Genomic DNA, 24342 nt, shown 5'->3' with positions numbered 1-24342 from the left:
ACCTTGTGATTCTTGCTTGAGAGCTTCTGGAACCAATGCCTACCCCCTACTCCTCCTCCCTGCCCTTCTCTCTCTGTGCAGCCATTTGGTGGCCATGAAAGGGTGTCTGACTTAGAATGAAGTTGACGTAGGGAAAGGTAGAGTCTTCAGAGAGAACTGAATCTTTAATGACATCACTGAGCTGCCAAGCCAAACCCCAACTTTTGTTTTCGCTAAATACAGTACAAAAACCTTTTTTATTCCTCAACCATTTGTAAATTACCAACATGATGTCAAATGAATACTTCAGAATTTGTTTTGTACAAATGAGGGTATTCTCATGAATAAGCCAGATAGAACTGTCAAAATTGGTATATTAGCATTCATTTATTACTTTTGTCTTATCCTCAAATCACACTGAAGTGTCCCAATGATAACATTCCTCAAAATAATCCAGTCCGGAATTATGCATTGCAATTTGTTCTCATGTCTCTCTGCCTGCTTCAGTCTAGATCCATCCCTCAGTCATTCTTTATTCTCATGCTCTTGACACTTTTATAAAATTGTATGCCAGTGATTTTGTAGACCGTCCCTCAATTTGAGTTTGATGTTTTTGCATGATTAGACTTAGGTTGTGCACCTTTGGTGAGAACCTCACAGAGGTGAGGCTGCGTACTTACCATGGCATTCCCTTAGTGGTACATGACACCCACATAGATGCCCTCCTAACCTTGATCAGATGCCACCCTGCACATCAGCTCATTCCACCCCACTCTTGCAATGCAGTAGCATCCTATGGTCCCTCCTCCACCATGTCCTCCTCCTGTCTTTTGTCTATGGAAAAACTTTAGCCAAAAAATAAGCTTAATCTGAAATGAGAAAATACAGCAGCAAAGGAAAAGGATCAAGCAGGACAAAACTATAATAGTTTATTCAGTAAGCAAAGTCAAGGACTTTATTTCCCCGTCAAGGGCTATCGATAATATTCTGAGCCAGGTCAAGTGAGCTGTCTTGTAGATACTGAAACCTCCATCAGGTGGAAGAAGTTAACTACTTGATGACCAGACTGCAGCCATGACATAAGCTGCCACAATTCTGAGAACTGGCCTCAAGGAAATGGGAACACACTGACCCTGAAACTGAAGATTAACTGTATTTAAAATAATCACGATCGCACTGGTTAGACCATCACGTGGCCAATTTCAAGATGATTGTCAGAGCTGATTGTACTCTTTCTACATGTAGCCTCCTTCCTCTGCCTACGAAAGCTCTTGCCCACTGATTGTCAGTGAAGAGGGAGTTGGCCTTTGAACAGGAGTCTGCCCCTCACCCTCCATCCCCTTGCCAGCATTTGAAATAAAGCAAACTTCCTTTTCTACCCACCTTGCCTCTTTATTGGCTTTACAGTGGTCAGCTTTCAGTAGCACTTTAAATACCCTCTTTACCTACTCAGGCTGACGCTCTTCTGGGCTGCCTCAACGTCCCTCTCTCCTCCCAACACAAATGCCTATTTTGCTTAGGTCCTGCCTATTGGCTTTCAGACTGAATCATTTCAGAACAGAAAGGAAGGGAAAGAAAGGGTAGGGACAGAAAAGAGAAAATGATAAAGAGGAAGTATCAAACCCAAGCTTTGAAACTCACCGTATCTCTTGATTTTCCATTATAATAGCCAAATGATCCTCTTTATAGTTTAAGCCAGTGCAAGTACTTTTGTTCGTTCCTTTCTTTTGTTTTGTTTTAAAAATTTTTTTAATAATAATTTTTATTTTTTCCATTATAGTTGGTTTACAGTGTTCTGTCAATTTTCTGCTATACAGCAAGGTGACCCAGTCACACATACATGTATACATTTTTTTTCTCACATTATCATGCTCTATCATAAGTGACTGGATATAGTTTCCAGTGCTATACAGCAGGATCTCATTGCTAATCCATTCCAAAGGCAATAGTTCGCATCTATTAATCCCAAATTCCCAATCCATCCCACTCCCTCCCCCTCCCCCTTTGCAATCACAAGTCTGTTCTCCGTGTCCATGATTTTCTTTTCTGTGGAAAGGTTCATTTGTGCCATATATTAGATTCCAGATAAAAGTGATATATATCATATGCTATTTGTCTTTCTCTTTCTGACTTAGTTCACTTCATATGAGAGTCTCTAGTTCCATCCATGTTGCTGCAAGTGGCATTATTTTGTTCTTTTTTTATAGCTGATTAGTATTCCATTGTGTATATGTACCACATCTTCTTAATCCATTCATATGTCGATGCACATGTAGGTTGTTTCCATGTCTTGGCTATTGTGAGTAGTGCTGAAATGAATGCAGGGGTGCATGTATCTTTTTAACTGAAAGTTTTGTCTGGATAGATGCCCAGGAGTGGAATTGCTGGATCATATATTAATTCTGTATTTAGTTTTCTGAGCTACCTCCATACTGTTTTCCATAGTGATTGTACCAATTTACATTTCCACTGACAGTATAAGAGGGTCCCCTTTTCACCACACCTTCTCTAGCATTTGTTATTTGTAGCTTATTGATGATGGCCATTCTGACTGATGTGAAGTGGTACCTCATCATAGTTTTGATTTGCATTTCTCTAATAATTAGTGATGTTGAGCATTTTTTCATGTGCCTGTTGGCCATCTGTATGTCTTCTTTGAAGAAATGTCTATTAGGTCTTCTGCCCATTTTTCTGTTGGGTTGTTTGGTTTTTTTTGCTGTTGAGTTGTTTTTATATTTTGAAGATAAAGCCCTTGTTGGTTGCATAGTTTGAAACTATTTTCTCCCATTCTGTAGGTTGTCTTTTCGATTTTTTTTTTTTCATGGTTTCCTTTACTGTGCAAATGCTTGTCAGTTTGATAGGACCCATTGGTTTATTTTGGTTTTTATTTCTGTTGCTTTGGGAGACTGACCTGAGAAAACATTTGTAAGGTTGATATCAGAGAATGTTTTGTCCATGTTCTCTTCTAGGAGTTTGATGGTGTCTTGTTTTACATTTGAATTATTAAGCCATTTTGAGTTTATTTTTGTGCATGGTGTGAGGGTGTGCTCCAGTTTTGTTGATTTAGATGCAGCTGTCCAGTTTTCCTAGCACCAAGTACTGAAAAGACCGTCTTTTCCCCATTTTATATTCTTGCCTCCTTTGTCAAAGATTGACTGTAGGTGTCTGGGTTTATTTCTGGGTTCTCTATTCTGTTCCATTGGTCTGTATGTCTGTTTTGGTACCACATTGTCTCACACTGTCTTGATTACTATGGCTTTGTAATATTACCTGAAGTCTGGGAGAGTTATGCTTCCAGCTTGGTTTTTGTTCTTCGGAATTGCTTTGGCAATTCTGGGTCTTTTGTGGTTCCATATAAATTTTTGGATTTTTTGTTCTAGTTCTGTGAAAAATGTCATGGATAATTTGATGGGGATTGCATTGAATCTATAGATTGCTTTGGGTAGTATAGCCATTTTTACAATATTAATTTTTCCAACCCAGGAGCATGGAATATCTTTCCATTTCTTTACATCTTCTTTAATTTCCTTGATTAATGTTTTATAGTTCTCAGCATATAAGTCCTTTATACCCTTGGTCAGGTGTATTCTGAGGTATTTGATTTTTGGGGTTGCAATTTTGAAAGGTATTGTATTTTTGTATTTCTTTCCTAATATTTCATTGTTAGCATACAGAAATATGACCGATTTCTGAATGTTAATCTTATATCCGGCTATTTTGCTGAATTTTTTGATCAGTTCAAGTAGTTTTTGGGTTGTTCTTAGGGTTTTTTATATATAGTATCATGTCATCTGCATACAGTGACAGTTTTACCTCTTCTTTTCCTATTTGGATGTCTTTTATTTCTTTTGTTTGTCTGATTGCTGTGGCTAGGACTTCCAATACTATGTTGAATAAAAGTGGTGAGAGTGGGTATCCTTGTCTTGTTCCAGATTTTAGAAGGAAGGCTTTCACTTTCTCCACTGAGTATTATATTTGCTGTGAGTTTGTTGTAAATGGCTTTTATTATGTTAATGTATGTTTCCTCTATACCGACTTTATTAAGAGTTTTTTTAAATCATGAATGGATGTTGGACTTTGTCAAATGCTTTTTCTGCATCTATTTAGATGATCATGTGGTTTTTGACTTTTCTTTTGTTAATGTGGTGTATGACATTGATTGACTTAAGTATGTTGAACCATCCTTGTGAACCTGGGACGAATCCCATTTGAAAGTGGTGTATGATCTTTTTTTTATGTTGCTGGATTCAGTTGGCTAAAGTTATGTTGAGAATTTTTGTGTCTATATTCATCAAATGTTTTGGCTTATAGTTTCCTTTTTTGGTAGTATCTTTGTCTGATTTTGGTAGTAGGGTGATGGTGGCATCATAGAATGTCTTTGGAAGTGTTCTTTCTTCCTCAACCTTTTGGAAAAGTTTAAGGAGGATGGGTATAAGTTCCTTTTTATATGTTTGATAGACTTTGCCTGTGAAGCCATCTGGTCTTGGACTTGTGTTTGTAGGGAGTGTTTTTATAACATACTCAATTTTATTTCTAGTGATTGGTCTGTTCAGTTGATTTATTTCTTCTTGATTCAGTTTTGGCAGGATGTAAATCTCTAGAAAGTTGTCCCTTTCTTCTAGGTTGTCAACTTTGTTGGCATACATTTGTTCATAGTATTCTCTCATGGTTTTTTGTATTTCTGTAGTATCAATTGTGACTTCTCCCTTTTCATTTCTTGTTTTGTTTATTTGGGATTTTTTCTCTCCTCTTCTTGGTGAGTCTAGCCAGAGGTTTGTCAATTTTGCTTACCTTTTCAAAGAACCAGCTCTTGGTTTTATTGTTTTTTTTCTATTTTTTTTTTTGAATCTCTATTTTATTGATTTCCTCTTTGATCTTTATGATTTCCTTCCTTCTGCTGACTTTAGGTTTTGTTTGTTCTTCTTTGTCTAATTCATTTAGGTGTTGGGTTAAGTTGTTGATTTGAGATTTTTCTTCTTTTTTGAAGAAGGCCTGTATTGCTATGAATTTCCCTCTGAGCACTGCTTTTGCAGCATCCCATAGATTTTGAGTGGTTGTGTCTTCATTATCATTTATCTTGAAGTATTTTTTAATTTCCTTCTTGATTTCCTTATTGACCAATTGGTTTTTAGGTAGCATGTTGTTTAATCTCCATGTAGTTAGTTTTTTCTCATTTCTTTTCCTGTGGTTGATTTCTACTTTCATGCCATTGTGGTCAGAGAAGATACTTGAAATAATTTCTATACTCTTAAATTTATTGAGGTTAGCATTGTGCCTCAGTATGTGATTGATCCTTGAGAATGCTCCATGTGCACTTGAGAAGAATATATATTCTGATTTTTTTAAATGTAATGTCCTAAAAATGTCGATTAAGTGTAAATTTTCTATTGTGTCATTTAGGATCTCTGTTGCTTTATTGATTTTCTGTCTAGAGGATCTGTCCATTGATGTGAGTGGGGTGTTAGTGTCTCCTACTATTGTTGTATTCCCATCAATATCTTCTTTTATGTCTGTTAGTATTTGTCATAGATGTCTGGGTGCTCCTATATTATGGGCATATATATTGATGATTGTAATATCATCATTTTGAATGGATCCTTTAACCATTCAATAGTGTCCTTCTTTGTCTTTCTTTACAGCCTTCATTTTAAAGCCTATTTTGTCTGATATGAGTATTGCAACTCCTGCTTTCCTGTCTTGTCCATTGGCATAAAATATCTGGTCCCATTCCCTCACTTTTGATCTATGTGTCCTTTGGTGAGTCTCTTGTAGACAGCAGATTGAAGGTTTTTGCTTTTTTATCCAATCTGCCACTCTGTGTCTTTTGATTGGAGCATTCAGTCCATTGACATTTAAGGTAATTATTGATAGATATGTATTTATTGAAAGTTTAAACCTTGTTTTCCAGTTGATTCTATGTTTCTCCTTTCTTCCTTTTTTTTTTGTTGGATCGTTTGCATTTATTTTATGCTTGAGTACTTTTGTTTTTAGTTTTTTGAATGTAATGTTTGGTTTTGATTTGCGGTTGCCCTATTTTTTAAGTACGTTAACTCCTTCCTACATCTGCTTGCTTTAGCCTGATGATGATGTAGGCTTGAACACATTATTAAAAAGAAATTCTGTATTTTCTTTCTTTCCTTCCCCACATTTTATGATTTTTAAGTCCTTTTTTAACATCTTCATGTTTGCCCTTTTTGCTATTTCTTGTGTTTATCATCGCTTTTACAGTAGTTTTTTTTTTCCTCTTTTAGATCTGTGTGCTGGCTTATTTAAGTGATTGCTTTCCAATTGTGGCTTCCTCCATCCTATTTCTTCTTACTTCTTTTTTTAATTTAGAGAAATCCTTTCAGTATTTCTTTTAGAATGGGTTTAGTGTTGCTGTACTCTTTTAGCTTTTGATTGTTGGAGAAATTCTTTATTTCCCCTTCTATTTTAAATGATATTCTTGCTGAATAGAGTATTCTAGGCTGCAAATTTTTTCCTTTCAGCACTTTAAATATATCTTGCCACTCCCTCTGGCCTGTAGTGTTTCTATAGAGAAATCAGCTGATAGCCTTATGAGGGTTCCCTTATAATTAAGGCTTTGCTTTTCTTTTGCTGCCTTTACAATCCTCTCTTTATCTTTAATTTTGCCATTTTTTTAATAACATATCTTGCTGTGGGCCTCTTTGGGTTCAACTTGTTTGGGGCTCTCTGTGCTTGCTGTATCTTGATGTCAGTTTCCTTTAGATTTGGAATGTTTTCAGACATAATTTCTTCAAATACACTTTCAATCCCCTTTTCTTTTTCTTCTCCTTCTGGAATTCCTATTATGCCTAGATTGGCCTGCTTTATATTATCCCAGAGATCTCTTATATTGCTCTCATGTTTTTTCATTTGGTTTTCTGTCTGCTGTCCTGATTGGGTGATTTCCATTATTCTATCTTCCAAGTCACTAATTCGTTCCTCTGCATTATTCATTTTGCTCTTTAGTGCCTTTAGCTCAGTTCACATCTCTGAAATGAATGTTATAATTTTTCTATGTTCATCCTTACATTTTCTAGTTACTTTCTAAAGGAATCTGCATTACTGTTCATATCCGCTCTTAATTCCTTGATGTTCAGCCTTAATTCCTTCAGTATTTTCACTATCTACCTTTTGAGCTCAATGTCTGTAAGACTGCAGAGGTCTGTTTCATTGTTTGCTGCTTCATGTTAATTCTCCTATTCTTTTCACTGGGAATGGTTTCTGAGCTTCTTCACCTTGCTTATGTTTTTATTTTTCTCTGAGTTTAGGGAAGCCAACCTGTAGTCTTGGAGGGCTACTTCTATGCAAGTGCACCCCTTTGTATTTTGTAGGAGTTTACTATTCATTTTTAGCATGGGAGTTTGAATATTTGCTGTCTCTTTCTTTGGTGTGAGCAGGCTGTTATGCCCAGGTTGCTGCGTGTGTTTCCAGGGAAAAGGAGGCCAGTAGTCAGTGCCTGCTTGCTGGGCTCTTAACAGCAGCAAGAACCTGCAGGAAGGTGGCGCAGGCTACTCCTTGTTACAGGGCCCTGGGAAGTGGTAATGAGCCTTGAGCAGAGTTAAAAAGTTCCTGGAGCATTTGGCAGTGGCAGTAGCAGGGTGTGTGGGTTACCAGGAATCTGAGAGCAACAACAGGTAGTGTTTGATTGCACTGCACTGCCCTCCTCTGAGGTGATTGGAGCTGCAAGTGGTGCCTGTTCAAGGACCCCTAGTGGTAGCAGGCCATGCCCACCTCTGGAGTCACTGGTAAGTGCAGTAGTTTGCCCCCACCACATGCAGACCATGTAAGAAGCACCCCATCTCACTTATCCCACACAGGAGGTGCTGCACAGACTGTTCCTAGTTGCAGGATCCTGGGAAGTGCATATATCAAGCACGTGGGCACTGCCTGAAGGGTTTGGCAGTGGCAGCAACAGGGCCAGTGTGTTCCCAGGGGTGTGAGAGCAACAACAGGTGGTGTTCAGTCACAACGCCTTCCTCTGTGGTGTCCTTGAGGTGACTGGGGCCACAAGTGGTGCCTGTTCCTGGACCCCTAGTGGTGGCGGGCAATGCCCACCTCTGGAGTCAGAGATAACTGTGGTGGTTTGCCCCTGCCACCTGCAGACCATGTAAGAAACACCTTGTCCCACTTAGCCCACAGAGGAGGTGCTGCACCAGCTGCTCCTAGTTGCAGGATCCTGGGAAGGGTCAGTGATCAAGTGTCTGTGTGGTGCCCAGAGCATTTGGCAGTTGCAGCTGCAGGGTGGTTGTGTTCCCAGAGGAGTGAGAGCAATAACATGTGGTGCTTGGTTGCAGTGTCCTCTTTTTCTTTTTTGCCATCCCCTGAGGTGACTGGGGCCTCAGGTGGATCCCACTCACAGGCCCCCAGTGGTGACAGGCCACACCTCCCTCTGGCCTCCAAGAAGACGTACATGGTCAGTCCCTGCTGTCTGTAGATCATGTAAGAGGCACCATGTTGCACATAGCCCCATGCTGCCCTTAGCCCACACAAGAGGTGTCCAGCCACCCGTAGCCTGCACAAGAGGCGCCTGGTCTCCCTTAGCCCGAGCAAGTGGCTTCTCACCACCCAGAGCCTGCACAGGGCGCCCCAGCCTCTGAGAACACATGGGCACTGGCCACGCAGGGAGATTCCTATGGCCATCCACCCCTCCTCCTCTCACCCTCTCCAACAATGGCGCCTTGCTTCTGCCGCGCCTTATTCAAGTCCCAGGTTCCTTACACATAACCTGTGGATAGTAATTCCTACTTTGTGACCTCCTCCCAGCCTGCCTCTGCTGAGCCGTTCCAGTCTCCAGCCCATAGCACACTGCTCTTTAGCCTCTCAGGCTGTCCCCACATAGCCAATCCTAGTCCTCTCCCCAGAACTTTCCTCTGGAGCCTAAGTCTCAGAGCCTAGCCCCTGCCTGAGCATCTCAGGCTGTGGTGTCGGAGTGGTGGTTCAGATGATCTGTGTGGCTCTCACTCTGCTCTGCCCTCCTCAGTCCAGTGCCACACTTTTCTTAGCGACTTTGAGGTCCCTCCATCTCATCTGATCTCCTCTTGGTTAGGTGGCTTCCCAGGATGTGGGTTCCTTTTCTCCTTCACAGCTCCCTCTCAGGAATGCTAGTCCCATCCTGATTCCTTCTCTCTCTCTTTCTCTTTTTTTCTTTTGTCCTACCCAGTTGTATCATTTTTGGAGGTTTAAGTTCTTCTGCCAGCATTCAGTTGATGTTCTGTGTGATGTGTTTGTAGGAGAAGGTGAGCGTGACATCTTACTCCTCTGCCATTTGATCCCCTCCCTCTTTTGTTTCTGGTACACCAAAACCTAGTGACTGATAGGGAAAGTTGATGTTAAATAGTAGGTAAACAATAAGCAGAAGCTATTGATGTGGTAGGGAGGCAGTTGCAAAAGACATTCAGCTTGGAACCATGATACATACCTGAGTTTAACCCAAGATTAGCTGTGTCACATTGGAGAAGACACCTTATTCAAGTCCTAGGTTCCTTACACATAACTTGTGGATAGTAATTCCTACTTTATGAATTGCTTGTTAAACTGCTGTTAGGGGTTGAAATGTCTCTCCCCACCAAACATGTTGACATCTGTCCCCAGTACTTCAGAATGTGACTTGATTGGAATATAGGGTCATCACGAATATAATTAGTTGAGATGAGGTCATATTGGCGTGAGGTGCATCCCTGATCTGGTAAGACTAATGTTCTTTTAAGAAGGGGACCAGGTGTGAACATGGAAATACAGGGTGGATGTACTGAACTTGGGGACGGAGAGTGGAGTGCTGAGTCTGTCAGCTGAGGAATGCCAAGTATTTCTGGTCACCACCGGTCGTCATCCGATGGGAGAGGGGCATGAGCAGATCCACCTCAGAAAGAACCACTCCTGCTGATACCTTGATCTGGGAATCTAGATGCCAGAACTGTGAGACAAAAAATTTCTGATGTTTTGAGCATCCCAGTCTGTGGTACTTTGTCACAACAGCCCTTGGAAAGTAATGCATACGCTTTATAATTTTAAAAGAGATACTGAAATACAAATGATTTTTATGTCTTTCTAACTTTGCTGTTAAACATAAGTCAATGAAAAAATGCATTCCTTTCCAAAACTTTGTGTGTCTGTGTATGTTTTGCATATATAAATGCTGTGAGAGCACAGAGGATTGTGAGCAGCCAAGAAGATGACCTCATTTTTGTATTTAGCCTGTGACACAAAATCATAGCTTCTCAACCTGTCATACACAAATGACTGATTTGCCTTTAAGATGGCTCCAGTCTCAGGGGATTTTACCCAGACAAGACTGAACTTAGGAGTAGGGATATACACTTTTCCTAAATCACAGGAGTATCTTTTGTGATTTCTGAATAAAAGGAAGAGCACACTTTTATCACACAGTTTGTATCAGATGCTAATCCAACCACTTTGTGGTATTCCTTTTAGTTTTTACAACAATCTCAAAAGGCAGGCATTATTATTCTTATTTTCTAGTTTTAGAAACTGATACACAGAGAAATTAAGTAATATATCTCAAGTTACACAACCTCAAGTTGTTAGGAGGTGGTGAGGCTGGATCTCAAATCCAGGAATTAGACTCCATAGCATGTCTATAAACCATCACACTCTGATGCCATTTGTCACCTTTCTAAAAAAAAAAATCAGCTTTATATACAAATGTGGAATTGTATATAAATTGGTTTATATGGTTTAATTCCACAATTATATATATATATATATATATATATATATATATATATATATGTATATGTAAAATTATATTAAATAGCAATTTGGAGATGGTAGCATATTACATATCTTTAAAACTTCCATAGCTTAAAAATTGTTTTTGTTAAAGTATAGTTGATTTACAATGTTATACCAATTTATGCCATACAACAAAGTGACCCAGTCATACATGTATATACATTCCCTTTCTTATGTTATCTTCCATCATGTTTTATCCCAAGAGACTGGACAGCGCCTTGTGCTTTGCTGTAGGAAGTCATTGCCTATCCTTTCTAAGTGTAATAGTTTGTATCTACTAACCCAAAACTCCCAGTCCATCCCATGCAATTTACAGATCTCTCTATATGTTATATATTAGTGAGTAGAGCTATAGACATGCTGTGCATTCACGAGTAAAGATATACATATGTGTGGACAAACACATTGCAAATATTTATCAAAGATAATACATTGCTTAGAGTAGTATACTCTTGCAAGTTACTTTAAAAATTAACATATGACCATGTAACTGTTTAATATTGTAAGGTATAAAAGAGGAGACAAGTATGTTATTATACTAATATTCTAATATGGATGGAAGTGTGTAAGATGGATTATCAGCAAGGAAAGCTGCAGGAAGAGGAGTCGTATATCCTTATTCCCTTGGGAGGGTATGGATGTGTCTCTGAGGAGATAGGAGGGCCCAGCGGGTTTCAGATTTGGAAAGAGGAGGAATCAGAGTGTGTATATTTATCAGCTTTGGCCTTGGGGCCATCTCAGCATATCCCAATGAGAATAGATGGCAATCACCAAAGGCCACTAGAGACTGCACTTCTTGGTTAAAGCCAGTGTGGACAGTGGCCCATGACCACAGGAGGGATACCTCTTTTCTGGTGAGCTTCTCTTGCAAAGGAAAGATAAAGAGGTGAGTGGGACAAATTCTTGAATTTATCTATATGCTCAAAAAAGAAAAAAATCTGGAAATGATTATCTCGAATTGTCAATATTATGTCTCCTGCCATTTGCCAGAGTGGAAGATAAAGAGCAAAGAGAAGTTGAGTTATAGACAATCAATTTACACTTCTGCCCGTCAGAGTTTATGGAGAGGAGATTTGTTCCTGCTACATTTTTAACCACCTGAATGTTCTTCAGCAACTTCGTTTTTTCTGAGCATCATCTGTGCCTTGTTTTTGTTCATTGAATGTCAGAGTTTACTTTTGTTAGATTACCTTCCTGATTCTAGTTGAGATTTATTATGGAAGACAAGCCATCTGAAGCAGTCAACTGGCATTTCTCTACCAAGAATGTAAAGCTTGGAAGATATTAGCTTAGCAACATCTTGGCTGGAATGGACCTTCCTTGTCTGCCCCAGTCATCTTCTAACCCTCCTGTTCTGTTGCTTCTACACTTCACCCTCTAACCATCCCTCTACTCAAGCTACACCATTCATATACACAGCATTTCATAAATGCACACGGCATTTCATGAATATAGGCTGTAATCTCCTGCATGTCCCCTGCATTTGTTTCAACCCCTATGCCACTGCTCCTTCATCGTTATTCTCATGGGTGATTTGTCTTTAAAGTGCATATTTCTGGTTATACAACTTTACATGAGCATTTCCTCTGCATAGGTCAAAGAATGCCTCTAACCTGGGTGCTCTAAAATTTAGCTTGTGTTTTTGTTAGAGGCAGATTACACTGAGGGCAGTTGCTCTTCAACGTCTTCCTTAGTACCTCTCTGGTGAAAGAAAGTCCTTTTATTACTGGATGAATTTATTCACAATAATTATGTTTCTTTGCCTCAGGGCTGAACTACTCCAGTTACCCAATTTTCCTTTCTAAGTTGCTTCTGGTGGTTTCTTTGGCCATTCTTTCTCTCTTTTGCCCCACAAAATCTTTTCTTTTGAGATGCAAAGCTTAGTCCTTCAGCTTGTTAGTTCTGGTAGCTAAAAAAGAAAGCCTCTTTCTTTTGTCTGCCAATCATAGGGAGATAATTGTCCATGATGAGAATTTGCAGTTATTTTTCCTCAATGGGATACAATGTTTTAAGTACAGACTTCATAGTACCTGTACATTTGGTTTCTTGTGACAGTATCTTATGGCTCAAGTGCTTTGGAAACATCTTCAATTGTAGAAATCAGAAAGGCTATGTCTCTTACAACAGAGAATACATCTAATAAAGGTCAGTGTTGTCAAGCAGAGAACAATACTGCTTTTAGTCATATAATCGTATAATTGATTTCTTCCACCAATATAAAACAAACTATCTGTTTTAGTCGTGGAATTTTATCTAATTTGGTAAAGTCATTGGTACCTACTAGGTACTTATCATGTATTAGGTATTTGTCTAAGTGCCAGTGTTAATTTACTTTGTACAGACCTAGGTCACAGGAGATATGAGTCCTATCCTACCGTGATGATCTGAGGCTAATAGAGGTTAAATCTGTTATCTAAGTTCTAGGAATAGGTGACAGAGATAGGATTTAAACCCGAGTAGTCTATCTCCAAGCCATTTCTTTAAGCACTGCATAAAAACTGAACTGTGTAACTGCTTTCAAAAACTATGGATTGATTTCTAGGCATTGCATCAGATTTTTTCCTTGTCCAAGCTTAGTTACTTTTTGAAGGCACATTTTGCTTAGCATTGATTTCAGATGCATTATACCTAGCTCCATGAAACTTTTCAATTGAATTGATTTAGAATTAAGCAGTTCATCTTTCAGAAAAATTTTAGGCAATGAACTTTATCTGAGCATGTTTCTCAGCATTTGGTTTAAATTTTAGCAATAGAGTTGCATTCTAACTCCACTTAATAGAAATTATTTTGATCTGAAAGTTGGCTCTATTGCTAGACTGATATAAATTGGCTGGTCCATATATTTTATCCATCTTCACTCTTGTTATTAAGTCTAATAGTAAATGAAGCTGCACCAGTTTTCCTGATAACAAAAAGAGATGGGACAGGACATACAAACAAAACCACCCAAGGGCAAGACAAATTCTATACCAGCAAGCTCTTAAATTTAACACATCTTTGGTACTTAATATACCTACAGAAAGTTTTTATTGCCTAAAACTCTAACCTGTTTTCTGGTATTTTTCAATGCTATAAATAGTATGTTTACAATTTGGAAAGACTTAAGAATATTTTTGGTTTGTTTCTCCAGTGATTCAAGTTCAAAGAGGACCCAGCTTTAAGTTATAAGGTTAAGGTGAGAAATAAAAGACAAGTAACTACAGATGGAATAATGAGTCTATATGATTTTACCCCTATGTTTGACTCATGACTCCTTGGCAAAAATACATCATTAAGAAAACAACAAAGGAAAAACTACCTAGATTTGAGATGGTGGTATAGGGGAAAAAAGGCATTTAACTAAAGAATAGTGATCTGATACTTTGCAAAACTACCACTCTACTTTTCCATTGTTTTTTTCACTGTCCTGTCTGGAGCTAGGTATGAAGTGAACTCAGTGCAGTTAGATAATAAGGAAAGTCATCCATGAACGGTGGTGTATCCTTGGAGACTAAGTAAACCCTTACCCTTCCGAGCTCTGTCTCAGGTATGACTGGACCGTGGAGAAGTCAAGGTGAATGGGCCAAAAGCATATTCTGCTTTTATTGCCTGCTGTCCCAAAGAAAGAAATCCTAGAATTTGACCTTAATTATTGAATATATAGCTCTAATTCTTGCAAAGGAAATCACAGTGCTGGATAGCCTCCTGCGTATAATAAGAACTAACAGCAACCAATGCTGTTCAGCTCTTTTTTTTTTTAGCAATTTTAAAATCTGCCGTCCTCCATCTTTTAATACCCACATGCACATACACACACACTACTGAGTCAAAAAGATGACCAAAAATTTATTAAGCAATTCCTACGAAGTAAGGTTTTCACTTTAATCCAACATGGTTGTATGTGTGCCCAAGCACATATGTTTGTCTGATGGTGGAGCTAGCCATAGAGAAACTGAATTTTCTACCAAAGCAGTGAGAAATCTGCTGTTTAAAAAAGTATAACATCAACCAGAATGTGGCTTCTCAAAAATTCTTGCTGCCTTGCTGCATCACAACAGCAAGTCCCTTCAGGGTGCACTGGGGCAAATCACATCATTGTCATTGTGTCTTGGATCCTAATGAAGCACAGAGGCTGATTGAATCAACAGGCCTCAATGCTAATCTCCATGCCAGACAGGAGGCTTGAGACGTTTTCTGACAGAGAGAAAGGGGAAGAGCTTGAAAGTTGACATTAACAACGAAAGCAAAATGAACCCCATAGGTAAAATTATTTCAGTAGTGACATGTCTCATAGCCAAAGTTTTGATGATTAATAAACTGAATGGAACAGGTCAGAAATTCCCTGGCTGCCTCAGGTTAGAGGGGAAGGGTCAATCACTGCACAGTGGGATTGCCTGCTGCCTGGGGGCCAGGCCAGAATCCACCAACTAGAGATGCAAGGTGAAGCGGGAAAATACAGGTCACTGGAAAGGAAAGGGTTCTTTTTTAACCCCTTAAAGTTATAAAAAGAAGCAATATATGCAGCTTTTGTTCATGTCCTATATATTTTTTTAAATTTAAGAAAGACCTCAAAGAGCATGTTACTTTTTAAAAATGTACAGAAGGGTAGTTTTAAAAAGAAGATAAAGACTTGTGAGTCTATACAAAAAGTCCCACCAGCCAATCACCATAATAAGTTAGTTTAAAGGACTTTATGTCTGTTCATTTTTTTCCCCTCATTGTAAAAGTCATGCATATTCATTGTAGAAAAAAAAATTTAAATTTAGAAAAACATATAGAGGAAGGGAAGAAACTCCTGATAGTTCTGCTACCCGTAATAACTATTACCGATATTTCCAATGTTTTTCCACACATACAGATTTTTTCCATAGTTAAAGCTATAGCATACATATGTCTTTATATCCTGACTTATTTAACTCAATCACATGCACTTTTGCCATTAAAATTAATTACAGGCATTTTTAACAACACCATTAAGTCTCACCTTACTTACAGACTATAATGCATTTATCTATTCTCATGTTGGTGGTTTTATTTCCCTCTCTTTTTTTGTTACTGTTATTAATCTGTGATGGAGATCTTTGAACTAGGATCTTTGTTCACATTTCTGGCTATTTCTAAATGATTGCTGCTAAGGATTTTTCTCAACTTAAACTCCTATTTGGGGGGCCATAGGGCCTCAAATAAGCATATGCAGTATATTCCAGAGGTGAAGCCTTCCATGGGAAAATTCTCCACCCTATTTCTCACTGTAAGTGTGTGAGTCACCACTGAATGTATCAAATACATATTTGTGTGTAATTCCTAAAAAGCATTCTTGCTCCATCTTCGTCTACCACACATAGGCAGCACAGAGCGCATCTGATGGTCCATGTGAAGCCTTGTGGGGTTTGCTTACTGCGATGGGAGATTCATTGCTTTGGGTGTTGCAGAAATGCAGCCCTTTAAGGCTGAGTAACTCTTTCCACAGACACAACTGCAGCTAGATAAATGATGCCCCGGGAAAGTTATAAATTTCTATCACTTGATTTCAACTGGAGAATGTTATACCACAATGCTGACTCCTCCGTCCTCATCAGATCACAAACAATGATAGACTTTCCATCTGATTTGACATGGCAGCTGAATCTACTGTATCCATTTCTGACTCCACGAGACTGTCAATCTCAGCACTGAATAATATAAAACCCGCATTTGCCAAGTCTATGGCTTACACGCCAGATGGAGGAAAACTGCCACCATATCTAATTTGTAAGCTTGAGTTTCTGATCAGAGGGAAAAAAAAATCATTATGCCTGTGACCAAAACGAGAAAGAACCATATCATGATCCACAAAGGATGAATTTATGGATGAAGAAAAAAAGAGGAATGTGTAAACTGACAACACAATCCACCTATTGCTAGACAAGGTTAATGCTTATTCATGTAAACATAGAAAAGTTACATTTTAACAAAGCTGGGCAGTGCTCTAGAAAGTGCTTCTTTTCAACATTGCAAAATTGCCCTAGCCCTAAAACCCTTTGATAAATGAGCTTTTCGAGGATATGCTGAAATAGGGGGTCAAAGAGAGGTAAAATATACTATAGATGAGAGATACAACCGAATCAGAGTATAAATATTTTAGCTAATCAGAGTGTAAATCTGCATGGGGCAAGACCATGCTCATTTTGATCTCTATTTAAATCTGGCATAGATTTATATTTATTTAGGTGCTGTTTTTACTGAGGGTTAATATTATGATTGATGGAACAGTAATATACCTTAAATTTTTGTCGTACCTTATAGACAATACAGTTGCAGGGTAGCAGAATATGCCACTCCAATCTATGCCACTTTGGCATAAGGATTATTTTGAGCTGAAGCCAATTGAGAAGAAGCAGATACAGGAAAAGCTCTCTGCCCTCCTCTATTTGCCTAAAAGCAGGATATAAATTTTTTGTGTGTGTGTCTTTTGTCTTTTAAGGGCCGCACCCGTGGCATATGGAGGTTCCCAGGCTAGGGGTCTAATTGGAGCTGTTGCTGCTGGCCTACACCAGAGCCACAGCAACACCAGATCCGAGCCGTGTCTGCGACCTAACACCACAGCTCACGGCAACGCTGGATCCTTAACCCACTGAGCGAGGACAGGGATCGAACCCGCAAACTCATGGTTCCTAGTCGGGTTCGTTTCTGCTGTGCCACGATGGGAACTCCAGGATATTAATTTGTAAAGGTGCTCCCCACTCCCTTCTACCAGGAAGAGCAGAAGTTAATCACCAGAGACAACTTTAGACCCTTATCAGCCCAGAGACAACACCACAGGAATCTCCATAACAAACCTTGCTAAGACTAGCTGTTAGCTACCACATTTCCACATTTGTCTTCCCAGTTTGCTGCCTAGAAGCTCAAAGTCCTTTTCCTTTGTCTGCCCTTCTCTAAACACGTATTGTTCTCTCCTTAAGATGTGATGTAAGTCCAAGCTTTAACCACCCTTTTGAGTTACTCATCACTAGGTACTCCCAAGTGCATGTGTGATGCACATGTTAATAAACTTTGTTTTTCTCTTGTTACTCTGTCTCTTGTTATTCTAAGTGACAGGGCCCCAGCCAGACAACCTAAAATGGGGAGATGAAAAAGATTTTTTTCTGTCTTTACGAAGTGCTCAAGTCCATTATTTTTTTGGATACACACACACTGATACAAATCACAAACCTCAAAGGTGAATAGACATGTTATTTATACACGAGGAAACTGAGACTCAGATAAAATCCATGTACAGCATTTCACAGCCACTGAGAGATGACTCTGGGACTGATACCAGAATTTTCTCCTTTCATGTCTTTCTGCCATACTTTTGTATACAAGACAAAAATCTTCTCTTCAGCATCAAGGAACTCGATTTGGACTCTCATACAAGGGCCTTAAGGGTGGAGCTTGAAGAGGTGGGGGCAGAAGTGCTCCATCCAACCAGAGAAGGCCTAAATGAGCCTTGATGTGGTTCATCGGGAGAATAAACAATTCTGAAACGGTTCCCAGAGGAACTTTGTGGGTCGAGTCCTTTAACCTTTGTAGTATTTCCTGTCCTGGCATTCCCTTCATTAAACCTTCAATGTTTATTTTCTACTTAGTTTGCTTTTCCCTGACGGTCATAGTGAATGAAAATGTCACCCAATACCAAAGCAGATGATGTGGTAGGAAAGCAACAAGGACTTTGGGATGTAAGCACTCTATTTGGGTTTTTAGTAATTTGGCATACATCCACCAAGAGGGACGTTGTTAAAGATTAATGGAATAATGCATGCGGAAGTGTGTTGAAATGAGAGGGTGCATGATTTTTTATGTGATACAAGAATGCTATTTTAGAGTAAGCATCTGTAGGTGTATTTGTGTCTGGGTGTGTATGGGTGTGTGTATGGGTGTAATGCCTTTGTGTATATGTGTGTTTCATATATGTACATGTGTGTTTGTACAGTGCATGTGTGTATGTGTGGATATGTGGTAATTGACAAGAAAACATTGGGACAATTAGTTAGAACTATGAACTGATGGGCTGAACTGTTCTCCCGCTTTTTATTTTTTGCACCAGAAACCTCTCTAGTAGCACTTGACATTGTGAGTAGAATTAATATTTGCACATAAACTGAAGGTAAATGATGAATAACTTCCTGAGACTTCTGGTCTTCTTTGAAGCCAAAATAAGAGGGAGGATCTTAGGTAACTTATTTGCATTTGAAGATATTCTAGGTCTGGTTTAGTTGCTGACTCGCTGGTGGTCCTTCTGCAGAGCTTGGGTAAAGGCTGTAGGCCTGGCTCCTCAGTTCTCCAGAGTCAGTGCATGGCCAGCACAGTAGTCTGTGTTTCTGGTTTTTGTTTGTTTTGGTTCTGTTTTGCTTTTGGTCTTCCCTTCTTCTTAATATACTAGCAAGAAGTTTGGAGAGTACATTCTAGATTTCTCTCCCTTCCCTGATTTTCATGGTTTATAGAGTGGAAAGACTGCAGACTGCCCTCCAATATGTTCCCGTGTGTCTGACATTTGGAAGAAACTCCCCAAATTCCCTTTTACTATTCCTTGCCACCATGAGTGTCACTCTTTGCTGTCATGTTTCACTGCTACACTCTCTGCGCTATAAGGACAGGGGCTGTCATATTTGTGCCTGGTGCCAGATACATGACCACCAACTAAATACTGGCCTCAAGGCACAAATGAATCAATAGCAGGTAACTGGGGAAAGCGCCCAGAATCTAATGCAAATGCTGAGTATAAAGAATTAGTCTTGGACGTGGAATCTTGCTCCTCTGCTGACGAGGCAAACAAAGCCCACTTTTGGAATAACTACATTGTAAATAACACTAGTGGCAGATTTTACAGGGGCAATGAGACAGCCCATGTTAAAAAGAATTTTTTTTTCTCTGGGTGACTTTTCAGCTTATTTTGCTGAGTGTAAAATTCTTTTATATACTTTTACAAGAAGGAAGGAGGCATGCTTTATTATATCAGCATAAATGCAAGACGAGGAACTTTGAAAAAGGAAAACAATTGAAATTCTGCACAGAAAATGTTTTAAAAGACTAATGCAGGCACACTGTTGTATATTCAGAAGTAAAGTGACCATGGAAGGGAAAGAAAGGAGGCAGAAAAACTCTTTCCTATTTGTACCAATAAAGGATAAATGCTTGTTATTTCCCTTTGAACATCATCATATTGGATTTGGAGAGCACTATTTTCCAGAATTTAAAATGCAACAATCCATAGAGAGGAACTGTTCCTCTGGCAGCCAAACCTTGAAAAACAAATTTAGGATTAAAAGCAAATACATCTGAACCAAAAAAAATTTAAATCAAACCAATTTTATTTCAAATTATGAGCAAGAAATGCCCTGCCTGTTTACCACCTGCATTTTCCCAATAATTTATAATTAGAACCCAGCAGTAAGTATTGATTTCCAATTGATGGATATCATCTGTGCCCTAATAAACTGACAGACCTTCAGAAATCTATCCAGGGAGACCTTTAGAATACATGACATGAGTTAAACATATTTTATTTAACACCAGAGAAAATTTGCATTTCATCTCTCAGGCTTTTACGAAACTGCTGTAAATGATTCAGCCCAGCGTTTAGATTTCAGAGTCATTTCATTTCAATTTGGGTGCACTCTTGTATAATTCTTAGCTTTTGTTCAACCAAATGTAGACGACCGACATTTAGCATGTGGAATAACATGTCAAAAATATGGGATGCTTCAATTCACGGTTTGTGGATTTAGTAAAGATGTGAAATAAAGCCTTTGATGCGTGTAAAAATCACAGTAAAATGTAAGTGAAACCTAATTGTAAAATGTAAATGAGGTCTAATTGTTTACCATGCTCTTGTAACTGGAATCCTGCTGGGTAATACACCACAGCATCCTCTAGAAAGTGGTGATGCAGGGTCATTGAAGTCCAGAGAGGCTTAGCTCCTACAAACGCTGTCCTTGTTTATGAGAAATGACTGGGGCATTTCTTCCAGGCTTGAGATCCTGTTTTGTGTAGTTGGCAGCCTGTTCAAGTTATAACCACCGAAGACAGGGTATTCACACAGAAAATGCAAAGAATCAGTGTCCTTAAAAGATTACTCTGAACAAACTAAGGATCCTAGACTAAAGCCTTATTTTATTAGCAGTATTTTTATTATTTATTATTTTTATAATATGAGAAAAAATAAAGCAGAGAAGGGCTCATACTTTGCCTTACTAATGTGTCCATTTACCATAAATTCCATTTAGATTTTTGTAGCAGAATGAATTTGTTTTTTTTTTTTTTTTTTTTTTTCAGTCTTGTTTTGTTTTTAGGAAGACAGCAACAACATGCAGGTTCAATAAGAAGTGGGGCCCTCCGGCATTTCTATGTGGATGTTGTTTGTTTTCTGGGGAAAAAAAAGATCCTATTAGCAGGTTCATTTGTATAATAATCATTCATTAAAATAGACTCCATGGCAATGAAATACTGTACTTGAATTCCAGCACAAAGCCTTTAAAAAGCTAAAATGTCAAAACAATAAAACTAATTAAGGCAACAAAATAGCTTTTTCCAGCTTAATGACAAGCTGGTCCAAAAACACACTTCAATGATTTTTCTCTCCCCCAGAGACACTTTAAGTAAAGCAAGGATAGAATTTTCTGCAATCGTTATCTAGCCCAACATCATCGAGGAACCTGGCCCATCTGAACTGTCTGGCAAAGGAGGTAACATGTCTACCTTTGGCTAGCTTCCCTCCCTCCCTTTCTGCCTCCCCTCCTGTCTTCCACAAACATTTATGAGGGTTTGCTCTGCTGCAGGCACTGGTGCTGTGGGGAGGGATGGGGAACAAACTGAGCCAGCTGTGGATCCAGAAGTCAAACAGCTGATGGGCTAGAAAGGGAGGCAACAGGTAAATAACTGTAATCCAGGGGAGAAAAATAATGCATTTCAAAATTAAACAAAACTTGTGAGAATAATACACATACCCCGTGCCCAGAGATTGGGTTCCAATTTTGCCAATTGGTCCAGCAATGACCTTCATAGTAAAGGATCCAGTCTGGCATCATGGGTTGCACATGGTTGTCACCTCTTTTTAGTCTCTTTAATCTGAAACAATTCTTCAGTGTTTCATTGATTTTTATGATCTTACCAATTTTAAAGGTTATGGGTCAGCCGTTGTATAGAATGTCTCCTGATTTGGGATTGTTTGATGTTCCCTTATGATTAGATCCTGGTAATATGTTTTTGGCTAGAATATCGCAGATACTGTGCTCAAATTTTGTTATATCCTCTTGGGGGGGGGTGCATGAGTGATTTTTCCTGCTAACGGTGGTGTTTACATTCATCATTTGATTTGCATAATGTTTTCCAAGTTTGGCCGCTACAAGTTACTTTTTAAGAAAATGGGGATTAATACTTTGTGGGCAGAGACTTCAAGACCATGTGAAATTCTGTTTCCCACTTCATGTTCATTCACTAATTTCAACATCTTTGATGTTTCCTGCCTGAATTAATTATTACTCTAGTAATAATTAGTGTTGTGTGCCAATCACAACATTGTAAATTCAACTATACTCAATAAAACTATAAAAAAATGAAAAAAATTGCCAAAAAAAGGTTTTCTAATGCCATTTTCTCCCTTGTATTTAGTATGCATTTTTATTAGTATTATTTTTATTATTATGACTTTTTGTTATAAGGAATAGCTTTCTCTCCTTATTTATGTGACTTTTAATGTTTTTAGTTATATCAGTATTGACACATAGATTCTTAATTCCTAAAAACTCTTATTATTTACTTGGTTATGATCCATTCCTGTAATTATTTATTTTGATGTTCAGTTTTCCCCCGACTTGGCAAGTGAGAGCTCCTTCAAGTTTGCTTCCATGTCTTTTTGGTATGACCTCATTATTCTTTGACCATTTCCATGCTTCCTGGTGTCATATGACATTTCAGCCTCCTCTTGTGCCATAACCAAGGGTGCTTCAACAATCATTCATGTTTTCAAAGAGCTCTGGTGCATTTAGCGTTGTCTTTGGAAACCAAGATCTGGGCTACTAGAGTGTCACTGCTTTTTCACCCTTTCCGTGGAAAGAATTGGGATTTACATACATGTGCACATTTATCAGTGTGTTTATTTTATATCCATCGATGTATCTCTTTGTTTATCTAGATTGAAAACTTTGAATTTACACTGATGTCTCCAGCTCCAAGCCAACGAGAGATTTGTTCTAGGCTCTTCCTTTCCATGCTTGCATCATTTTTCCAACTGGGAGAAACCTGGTTCCCTTTACTTTAATATTCCTACATTTAGCCTGTCCATCTGCCCACCCCCACCCCAACACTCCTGCTGGCCTCAGTCCTGGCTCAGGCCTGCCTATGCCTTTTTGATGAAGGAAGGAAGAAGGGAGGGACGGAGGAACTTTTTTTTTTTTTTTTAAAGAAATGAAGGAATGGGAAGAGGACTGGATATTTGTTTTTGACATGTTTTAATTTTAAAAACAAATGATTTTGGTTTGATAGCTATGCTGGTTGTTTTTCATGCAAGTTCGGTATTGGTTTACCAAGCAGTCGCTTGACTCCACTTGGGTGTTTCTCCCCATGTGTCCTCATAGTAGCCATCAGGCCTTCATTCAGGAGCTCATGGAACATCTAGACCTTTATTCTCTTCATGCCTAGTCTAGCATATTAATGATATTCCTTGGAGAGTAAAAAGGTTAATTTCATTTTCCTAATATGTTCTATCATTTTCTCATCTGAGTAATATTACCCATGAAAACAATTCTTAAATATGAAATACAAACTGAAGTTTTTGTTATAGTAAACGCCCCATGAATCAATAGTTTGTCTCATGTTCAGTGTCGAATAGAAATTTGGAGGAAGAATTTATTAGTGAAGTTTGCGCTGGGGCTTGAGGAGGAGGTCAGACTTAGAGCGTTGTTTCTTCCAGTTTATTCCCTGGAGTATTTGTTATGTAATATGAACTTCAAAAAAATACTCCTAGTCTATTAAATTTGGTAACTATATTATAGCAGTTCCTTCCCTTAAAAAAAAAAAAAATCTCAAAAGACCCTGAGAAGTCCTTGAGTAAAGAAATTTGTTAAACCTTATTTTACTCAGTTTTTCCTATACTTTTTTAGCAGTAATTTTCTGTGTATGACAATCAGGAAAAGTTGGGTTAGGCACAGAGGGAAAAGATTATTTAAAACAGAAGATAGGAAAGTGGCGAGGACCTGAGTACTCCAGGTTGGCATTAAAATGTGATGGGTCGTAGTGGTACACACAGTGAAGAACCTTTTTTTTTTTTTTAGGGCCGCACCTGATACATATGGAGGTTCCCAGTCTAGGAGTCCAGTCGGAGCTGTAGCCGCCAGCTGTGCCACAGCCAGAGCAATGCCAATTCAGAGCCGCATCTGCAACCTACACCACAGCTCACAGCAATATCGGATCCGTAACCCACTGAGTGAGGCCAGGGATCAAACCGGCCACCTCATGGTTACTAGTTGCATTTGTTTCCGTGAGCCACCACGGGAACTCCATGGTTAAGAATCTTGGATGCCGTCTCAATAATTTGAAGTTTATCAAATCACTAGGCAATTATGATATTTTCTGCACCCACTGTTTATAGATTTTAGAAGAAATCACATT

General features: G+C 38.8%; 1 long non-coding RNA gene across 1 annotated transcript in view; it reads left to right on the top strand.

Annotated features, from left to right (window-relative positions):
* LOC110259460 overlaps positions 1-22648 on the top strand; it is a 111468-nt gene extending 88820 nt beyond the window's left edge. Inside the window, exon 3 of the long non-coding RNA XR_002341879.1 lies at positions 21322-22648. This is a non-coding gene — a long non-coding RNA (uncharacterized LOC110259460). The remainder of the gene's footprint in view (positions 1-21321) is intronic.

This window comes from Sus scrofa, chromosome 2, assembly GCF_000003025.6.
Source record: "Sus scrofa isolate TJ Tabasco breed Duroc chromosome 2, Sscrofa11.1, whole genome shotgun sequence".
Classification (NCBI taxonomy): domain Eukaryota; kingdom Metazoa; phylum Chordata; class Mammalia; order Artiodactyla; family Suidae; genus Sus; species Sus scrofa.
Note: the sequence above shows the minus strand (reverse complement) of the source record. Positions and strands in the feature narration are given on the sequence as shown.